Genomic DNA, 8,908 nt, shown 5'->3' with positions numbered 1-8,908 from the left:
TTCTCATTTTGTATTCTTCATTAGCATTAAGTCTCATCTGTTTGCTGACATCTATAAAATCTGTAGATGCATAGTCAAAGCTATGATTTTTCCAGTAGTCATGTATGAATGTGAGAGTTGGACCATAAAGAAGGCAACACTGAAGAATTGATAGTTTCAAACTGCAGTGTTGGAGAAGACTTTTGAGAGTTCCTTGGACATCAAGGAGATAAAACCAGTCAATCCTGAAGGAAATCAACCCTGAATATTCACTGGAAGTATTTTTGCTAATGCTCCAATACTTTTGTCAACTGACACGAGAGCCAACTCATTGGAAAAGACCTTGATGCTGGGAAATATTAAGGAGGAGAAGGGGACGACAGAGGATGAGATGGCTGGATGGCATCATTGACTCAATGGACATGAGTCTGAGCAAGCTCCGGGAGTTGGTGATGGACAGGGAAGCCTGGCGTGCTGCAGTCCATGGGGTCACAGGAAGTCAGACATGACTGAGCAACTGAACTGAACTGTGAAACCAGATTTTTCATGATGGACTGTGTGTGACTTCTTAGATTATTTTTGTATATACTTAATCATTGCCTTGTTGATTTTGGTTCAAGGGACTTTAGCTATTTTAGAATATCACTCTAGCAAATCTTTGCAGCTTTAAATATCTAACTGATATTAAAATTATTATGTGATTTGAAAACCATTTTTCTCATCCAATCAGTGATTAAATAGTGCCAAATATAGGCAGAAAACTATAGTGTTATGGTAGAAGTTTTATTCAGAATCATCAATAGCCATAATCAATACTTAAGTATTCCTTTTAAGAGTACTATTGTTCAAATTCATATTTGTTACCTTATTTTCAAGAGTTTTATATGATATTTTCTTTGTTGAAATTAATATATTATCTTGGGAGTGTTTTGCTGATCAGTAACATTAAAAATTTATAGAAGAAAGAACATTTTTACATTTTTTTCTGCACTGGAAAATCATTTTATTGAGATACTACCAGTTGTACAATCTGTTCTGACATTAGGCCCCCTCTTCCTCTGTAATTCTGTCCTTCTTGAGTGGTCCCATGAATGCTTTCTTGTCCTCCACAGCCTGGAAGCTGTGAAGGCCAAATTTGGAGGTGGGATCAATAGACGTGAAGTCATCTTCTCCAGGACTCACCATTTGGTCTGCATCAGTAAGGACTTGCAGGTGAGCACTTGCTTCTTGGTTCCTATGATGCAGTCTTTTAGCATAACAAAGTCATTGGTCATGTCACTATAGCGGACAAAGCCACCAGGGGGTTGATGTTCTTGTCAGACAGATCATAATCAGTAGAGGCATTATTGATCAGTTTGCCCTCCTTGATGAAGTGTCCTTGGTTAATCTTGTAGATCTTGTTGATCTTGGTGTGTGATGGTAGCCTTTCTGCCCAGTCAGAGCTATAGGGGGGTTACCCAGGCAGGATAATACAACTCAAAGAAGGCAACCTTGTGCCGTCTTTGGTGGGTCTTACAGGGTAGCTTATTGGTGTGCCAACAGCTGGTCACCTCTTGTAGCCTTTGCCCTTGGTCACCCCAATGACATCAATCATCTGATACTGACAAATATTTGATTCTCATGGGCATAGCTCAGTTTTCAGCCATAGTGCCTCTGTTAATGTGGGTGTCTCCGAGGTAGGCCTTCTGGCATAGAGGAAGCAGGCACATCTGGGTGTGGGCGATGATATGGATGACCTGGCAGTACTTCTTCATGTTGCTGAAGTCTTTGTTCAGTTGCTTCTTGCCATCTATAGCCTGCCTTGCTTGCACTATTTGGTGAAGGCCTTAGGTTTTTGCCAGTTCCTACAGAAGGGTCTTTTGACCTTGTTGCTAATATGCTCAATGAAGACATTCTCAATGGTCCAGAGGCCTCTAGGTGTTTCCATGTAGTGCACAATGCCCACAGTCACAATGGGCAGCTTCTCCACTATGGTCCCAGCCTCCCAACTTCCTCCTTGCTCACCTTGGACTCTGGCATATCAATCTGCCTCACAATGTGGGTCCTGCCAGCCTTGTAGTTGAGGGAGGCTGTGAGGTTCACAAACTTGCAAGAGTCATCCTTGGGGAAGCTCTTCACCTTCCTGTGGTGCCAGCTGCTGCAGTTCCAAGGCAGGAAGCCCCGGGACTGGAGAACTTCCTGTGAGGCATCCTGCCATCTGAAGGTGCCAGTACAGCAACTTTATGTTACTTTGGATTGGTTTCCTTCCAGGGAACTCATATTGATACTCAATAATCTTCACTTTTCATCATATATGGTCATTGCCCACTACTTTAACAAGCTGTTCTTAAATTTATTAAAAATATCACACATGTTTCCAAAATCTACCATTTTGGAAATGGAGCTATGTATCTGTCTTTGGTCATAACATCATTCACATTTCCTGTGTTTTTCCAAGAATAATGATAGTGGCCATGAAATAATACCTTCAAATTCATTATTCTGAGAATAAATTTGTCAAGGCTGGAATGCATGGATTCATTCAAAGCAGACAGATAATTTCTTATGAGTTTTCAACTTCCTTTGAGCTAAAATCCCTTCTTTCTGATGTTTACTGTTTTCATTCCTATTTAAAAAAAGAAAAAAGCTAGGCTGCAGCAGGTCATAAATCTTCAAAGTGAAAGTACTGGCATGGATGCTACACAGATCTTATTTTGAACTTTGCTTTAAATTAAATTTCAGGTTTCATTGAAGGCAGAGAATTTTAAGAAATCGGATACATTAAAGATAAGCGTATTTCACATGTGAATTATCTTCAACTTTAAACATCACAGGACAGTTATGAAAGATATTGAGAGCAGTGAAATAGGATAAGCTGTTTGTTTTGATTGGTTGGAAAATCAGAGAAGAGGCACTAAGAAGATAATTAAGGGATTAACATTGATTCATTGATCCAGGATACATTGACTAAGTTGGCAAGAGTAATTAAAATGAATTATCTAAATAAAATTTTTTTCAAATAAAATTTTTCGTTGAACTTTAGAAAATATACTCATAAGCAAGGATTTATACAATTCATGAGAAACTTGTGTTGACAAAGAAATAAAATATATGTGAACAAATCAGTTAACAGTGAATGTAACCCTCACCTCCTGACAAACAAAAGTCCACTGACCGTAGAAAACACCAGATTTTGATTGACTAACACACAAAGAACAATTAAGAAAATGTTTTCTGTTAGAGAATTAATTTTATACTTTTTATCCTTTTGACTATTCATTTGCTAGAAATATCCAATATGCTGAAACATTTTCTTCAGTTATTTAGGCACTAACCTTCATAATAATTACTTCTTTCTTCAGTTATGAGCAATATTCATTAATTAAGACTAGAGTGTGCAGTAAAATTGACATGTATAAACATGAGCTCTGGAAGGGTAGACTCAACCATGGTAATGGAAGCAAGATTTCCTAATAAAAAGTCCTAAAAAATATTTTTGTTTGTTAAAATTTACTATGGATTAAATTTTGAGAAGTGTTTTTCCCCTACGTCTGCTTTTCAGTTCATGCACAAGAAATTTATGCAAAGTCTAAGAATTATTATATCATTTATTTCTAAAACTTGTCATGCTTATCTCTAAGTGAATTCGGGAAGGCTCAAGATTTATATAAATAAAACTGATAAACAAATTATAGACTATAAAAATGTGGAGAGAGGGAGGTCAATATGCTAAAACCTATAGTTTAAGATTTAAATAAGTTTCTTGTCTCCTCGAAGTCTTATGGAACATCTGTCCTACTCAGAGTTAGTTCTCATACAATGAAAAAATATCAAAATTTTAAAATACTTACATGTCTAGTATAATACTAGGCTTATATCAACCAAATAAAATAATTGTGTTAAGTATTTCCTGCTCAAATCCCTCTTGTAAAGATTCTGTTTAGGATAATTTACACTGATTGCATATACTAATTAAATTTATGAGATAATTGCTTAAAAAAATTTTTCTGCCATGGTTGAGTCTTAATTTTCCTATCCTTATTATTGAGATTTTCTGAGAATGCTTACTCTCTACCTTCTGATCCTTGCATTGCCACTTAATGAAAAGGTTGACAAGGCTAAATCTCTTAAACAGGAAGAGGAGAAGAAAAATGTAACTCCACGAATTCAATATTGAGAATTCAATTTGGAACTTGAGAGACTAATTTGAGGTCTTTGGAAAGAAAACCCATTAACATTTGAAAAGAATAAAATAAATAAAAACAAACATAGTCTTGAATTTTAAGATTCTATTTATAACAGAAATCCAGAGAATGACCTACAAGCTAGACTGAAAGCTTGCCCTATGACTGTCAGCATTTAATGGCTTTGAGCTGCCATGTTGTGACAGATTCTCATTGCAGAGTGAACAATAAATGCCATCAGTAGGGAAAGTTAAGAAAAATCATAAAACACAAGAAAGTTGCCTGGTTCTGCATGTAAATATTTTTTTTTTTTTTTTTTTTTACAAATTGCTTCTATGTAAAAATTTTCAGTGTTGTTCATCTTGCAAGAAGCCTCACAGAGCATGTTCTGCACTTAAACTACAGCTGTGACCAGCCTCTCTAAAGAGCCGCTGATCTGAGTAATCACTAAAAAGTCACTTTCTTCTGGGAAGAAATGTTTTCATGTTCTGCTTTCCATTCTTTGTTTTTAATTCATTTATTATAAACTAGACTGTGTGTCAATGGGAAGACATTATGAGATTTTTAGGTGAGCAGGCACAGGATCTAGTTCAGAGTGCCTTCAAGGTGAAGTGAAGTGAAAGTTGCTCAGTCGTGTCTGACTCTTTGCAACCCCATGGACTATACAGTCCACGGAATTCTCCAGGCCAGAATACTAGAGTGGGTAGCCTTTCCCTTCTACAGGGGATCTTCCTAACCTAGGGATTGAACCCAGGTCTCCCGTACTGCAGGCAGACTGTTTACCAGCTGAGTCACAAGGGAAGCCCAAGAATACTGGAGTGGGTAGCATATCCCTTCTCCAGTGGATCTTCCTAACCCAGAAATTGAATCAGGGTCTCCTGCATTGCAGGCAGATTCTTTACCAGCTGAGCTATCAGGGGAGATGCCTTCAAGGTGCTGGGTATTATTAAGGTACTGGGGTGTGGTAGGCAGAATTCTAAAAATGATCTGCAAGATTCCCTGAACAGTAGTATGGTAAATGGAATGAATGGATGAATAGAATTAACGTTCTTACTCTAATCTGGTGTTCTGATTTTCATCATTTGGCTTTGTATTATGATTATCTCTCTTTTCCAAGGCCATTAGGATGACCCTTTTGGATCAAGATACTACCTCAACTTCTGCCAAAATCATCTTTTCTCTGTTACTTTCTTCTTATAGCATAAAATTCTCTGCAGCAAAACACAACTCAGCATTTCCTGAATCATCACCCAATACAGATACAGACCATTGCTTCCATTTATTTGGTAATCTATCAATACAATTGGTCTAGTAAAGAAAAGAAAATATGGACAATCAAGCTGGGAAAATAGGAAGGGCAGAAATCTATTGCCCCTAATGAAGCTCTGTAAGAAATTACAGCTCAGGATGTGAGGACTGGAAGGTTAGACCATGAGAAATTGGCAATTTGGGTAGATTTAAGGAGATACAAGGCCATAAACAGAAGAAAAGTGTTGTTAGCAAGAAGTGGATCATAAGTGGGAGAAAGTGCAGTTGACATTAAAATTAGTGGCAATCTCAGAATGTACAGAATCAGCAACATAAGTAAGTAAAGTTGTATCCAATGCAAAAGTCTGCACAGTGTTCAGCTCAGCGCCCTCTGCCTGCAGATTTCTGTGCCCCAGTTCCTAACTGAAATATCTAGGTAGTGCGTGCGTGCATGCTGTCATGTCCAACTCTTTTTGACTTTGTGGACTAGTTGCTCACAGGGCTCCACTGTCCATGGGTTCTCCAGGCATGAATACTGTAATGGGTTGCCATTTTCTCCTGCAGGGGATCTTTCCAGCTCAGGGACTGAATCGGCTTCTCCTGTGTCTCCTGCATTGGTAGGCAGATTGTTTTACCACTGAGCCACCTGGAAAGCCCACATCTATGTAGAAGGCACTTTATAAAATGTAATGTTTGTATTTCCAGGTAAAATTTGAAATGTTTATTGGAGTAAATTAACTTCAATTTAACTTTGTATGGATTTTATTTTTCTTAAAGACAATAAAAATAGCACAACCATACCTCTTCTTAGAAGAATATATTGCTCATATGTGATAGAAGATCCTAAGCATTTTTGTCCTAAAGAATTCTCTTTTCACTTAGGGAAGTTTTAAGTTAAGTAAGGTAAAGCTCCATATGGGAGATTTATTAATACTGATAAAACAATGACTTCTCTAAGGCAACTTTCAATTCTTCAAGCTCCACTGAAGAGTCTGTGAAGAAATATTGCTGTAATACATGAAATAGCTCTCATCTCTCCAACTTAGGACAACTTTTCTAAAGCTCTCAAATGCGGTATGGAAAAAATTACCTAGAATGCCTTTTTATTTTCACTTCCTTCTTTCTTTTTGGGTAAAAATGAGATCTACTGATTTCAAAAACTGTTCATTCTATTAAACTTGAATTTTTATTTTGACTTTCTTTAGTTTTTATATCATTGCTTGGTGCTATATTAATTAATGTTTATTACCGAGTATGCCTTAAAAGCAAAGGATGTACTTGGTAATGTAAGTGAAGTTATCATAGGTTTATTTTGTGCTATCTATAGATTTGCAAGCTACAGGAAAATAGAGCTTTTGATTTCATATTCAAAGTTATCTAGATTTAACTACCCTCTCTGAGCCCTTGAATTCACATTTGCTTGAAGTTTAAGTAATACAGGAGCTTTTAAGAGTCAAGATGTTAAGTTCCCAGCTCTAACCTTTGCTAATTATGTCACCTTGACCAATTAATTTAATCTTCAAGGATTTCAATTTTTCATCTGCAAATTGGGGATTATAATAATGCTATCCTTAGAGGAATTTTTGTGAGGTTTAAATGAGATATTGCATGCTGAAGGTGTCACACATGTATAGCTTTTATTAAGGTTGGTATAACTCCCCACTATAAAGTAGGGAATTCTAGTAACTGTCTTAAGTTGTTATGAGACAATATTGTAGAATATCTAAACAAGTAATGGGTAATATTAATATTTGAATGCTCCTTTTTATTTTTTTTCTCTTCTTGTAGATTTTTTTTTTCATTTATTTTTATTAGTTGGAGGCTAATTACTTTACAATATTGTAGTGGTTTTTGCCATACATTGACACGATTCAGCCATGGATTTACATGTGTTCCCCATCTTGATCCCCCCTCCCACCTCCCTCCTTTTTAAAATGATCCTTCTTTTCTAATCCCCAATGCATGCAAATACATACGTTTTTAAACTACAACACCACAAAATGGATCCAGCAGTGCATTTTACCTCCTTAGTAGAATTCTGCTATGAAATGGTAAGGAGTGATAAAAGGTCTTTTAAAATGAACAGTGCAAAGAAACAGAGGAAAACAACAGAATGGGAAAAACTGGAGATCTTTTCAAGAAAATTGGAAATACCAAGGGAACATTTCATGGAAGGATAGGCATGATAAAGGACAGAAACAGTGAGAACCTAACAGAAGCAGAAGAGATTAAGAAGAAGTGGCGAGAATACACAGAAGAACTATACAAAAAAGGGCTAATGACTCACAAAACCATGGAAGTATAGTCACTCATCTAGAGTTGGACATCTTGGAGTGTGAAGCCAAGTGGGCTTTGGGAAGCATTATTATGTACAAAGCTATTGGAGGTGATAGCATTTCAGCTGAACTATTTAAAATCCTAAAAGATGATGCTGTTAAAGTGCTACATACAATATGACAGCAAGTTTGTAAAACTCAACAGTGGCCATAGGACTGGAAAAGTTTGGTTTTCACTCCAATCCCAAAGAAGGGCAATGCCAGAGAATGTTCAAACTACTGTACAACTGCACTAATTTCACACGCTAGCAAGGTAATACTCAAATCCTCCAAGCTAAGCTTCAGCAGTACATTAACAGAGAACTTTCAGATGCACAAGTTGGATTTAGAAGGGCAGAGGAACCAGAGATCAAATAGCCAACAACTGTCGGATCATGGAGAAAGCAAGAGTTCCAGAGAAACATCTTCTTCTGCTTCGTTGACTACACTAATGCCTTTGGCTGTGTGGATCACAAGAAACTGTGGAAAATTCTCAAAGAGATGGGAATATCAGACCACCTTACCTGCTTCCAGAGAAACCCGTGTGCAGATCAAGAAGCAATAATGAAGAGTATGTCAAGACTGTATATTGTCACCCTGTTTATTTAACTTAAATGCAGAGTGCATCATGTGAAATGCTGGACTGGATGAATCATAAGCTGGAATCAAGATAGCCAGGAAAAATATCAACAACCTCAGATATGCAGATGATACCTCTCTAACGGCAGAAAGAGAAGAGGAACTTAAGAACCTCTTGATGATAGTAAAAGAGGAGAGTTTCAAGTTGGCTTGAAACTCAACATTCAGAAAACTAAGATTATGGCATCTGGGCACATTATTTCATGGCAAATAAAAGGGGAAAAAGTGGAAGCAGTGACAGATTTTATTTTTTTAGACTCCAAATCACTCTGGATGGTAACTGCAGCCACAAAATTAAAAGATAGTTGCTCCTTAGAAGGAAAGCTATGTCAAATCTAGAGAGTGTATTAAAAAACAGAGAGAGTTCAGTTCAGTTACTCAGTCATGTCTGACTCTTTGCAATCTCATGGACCACAGCACGCGAGGCTCCCCTGTCCATCACCAAATCCCAGTGCTTGCTCAAACTCGTGTCCATCAAGTTAGTGATGCCATCCAACCATCTCATCCTCTGTTGCTCCTTTTCCTCCTGCCTTCAATTTTTCCCAGCATCAGGGTCTTTTCCAA

General features: G+C 37.2%; 1 pseudogene; it reads right to left on the bottom strand.

Annotated features, from left to right (window-relative positions):
* Positions 1-1,020: 1,020 nt before the first annotated feature.
* LOC133055840 (large ribosomal subunit protein uL3-like) lies at positions 1,021-2,168 on the bottom strand (annotated as a pseudogene).
* Positions 2,169-8,908: the final 6,740 nt, after the last annotated feature.

The sequence above is a fragment of the Dama dama genome, chromosome 5, assembly GCF_033118175.1.
Source record: "Dama dama isolate Ldn47 chromosome 5, ASM3311817v1, whole genome shotgun sequence".
Classification (NCBI taxonomy): Eukaryota; Metazoa; Chordata; class Mammalia; order Artiodactyla; family Cervidae; genus Dama; species Dama dama.
This window is presented reverse-complemented; position numbering and strand designations above follow the sequence as displayed.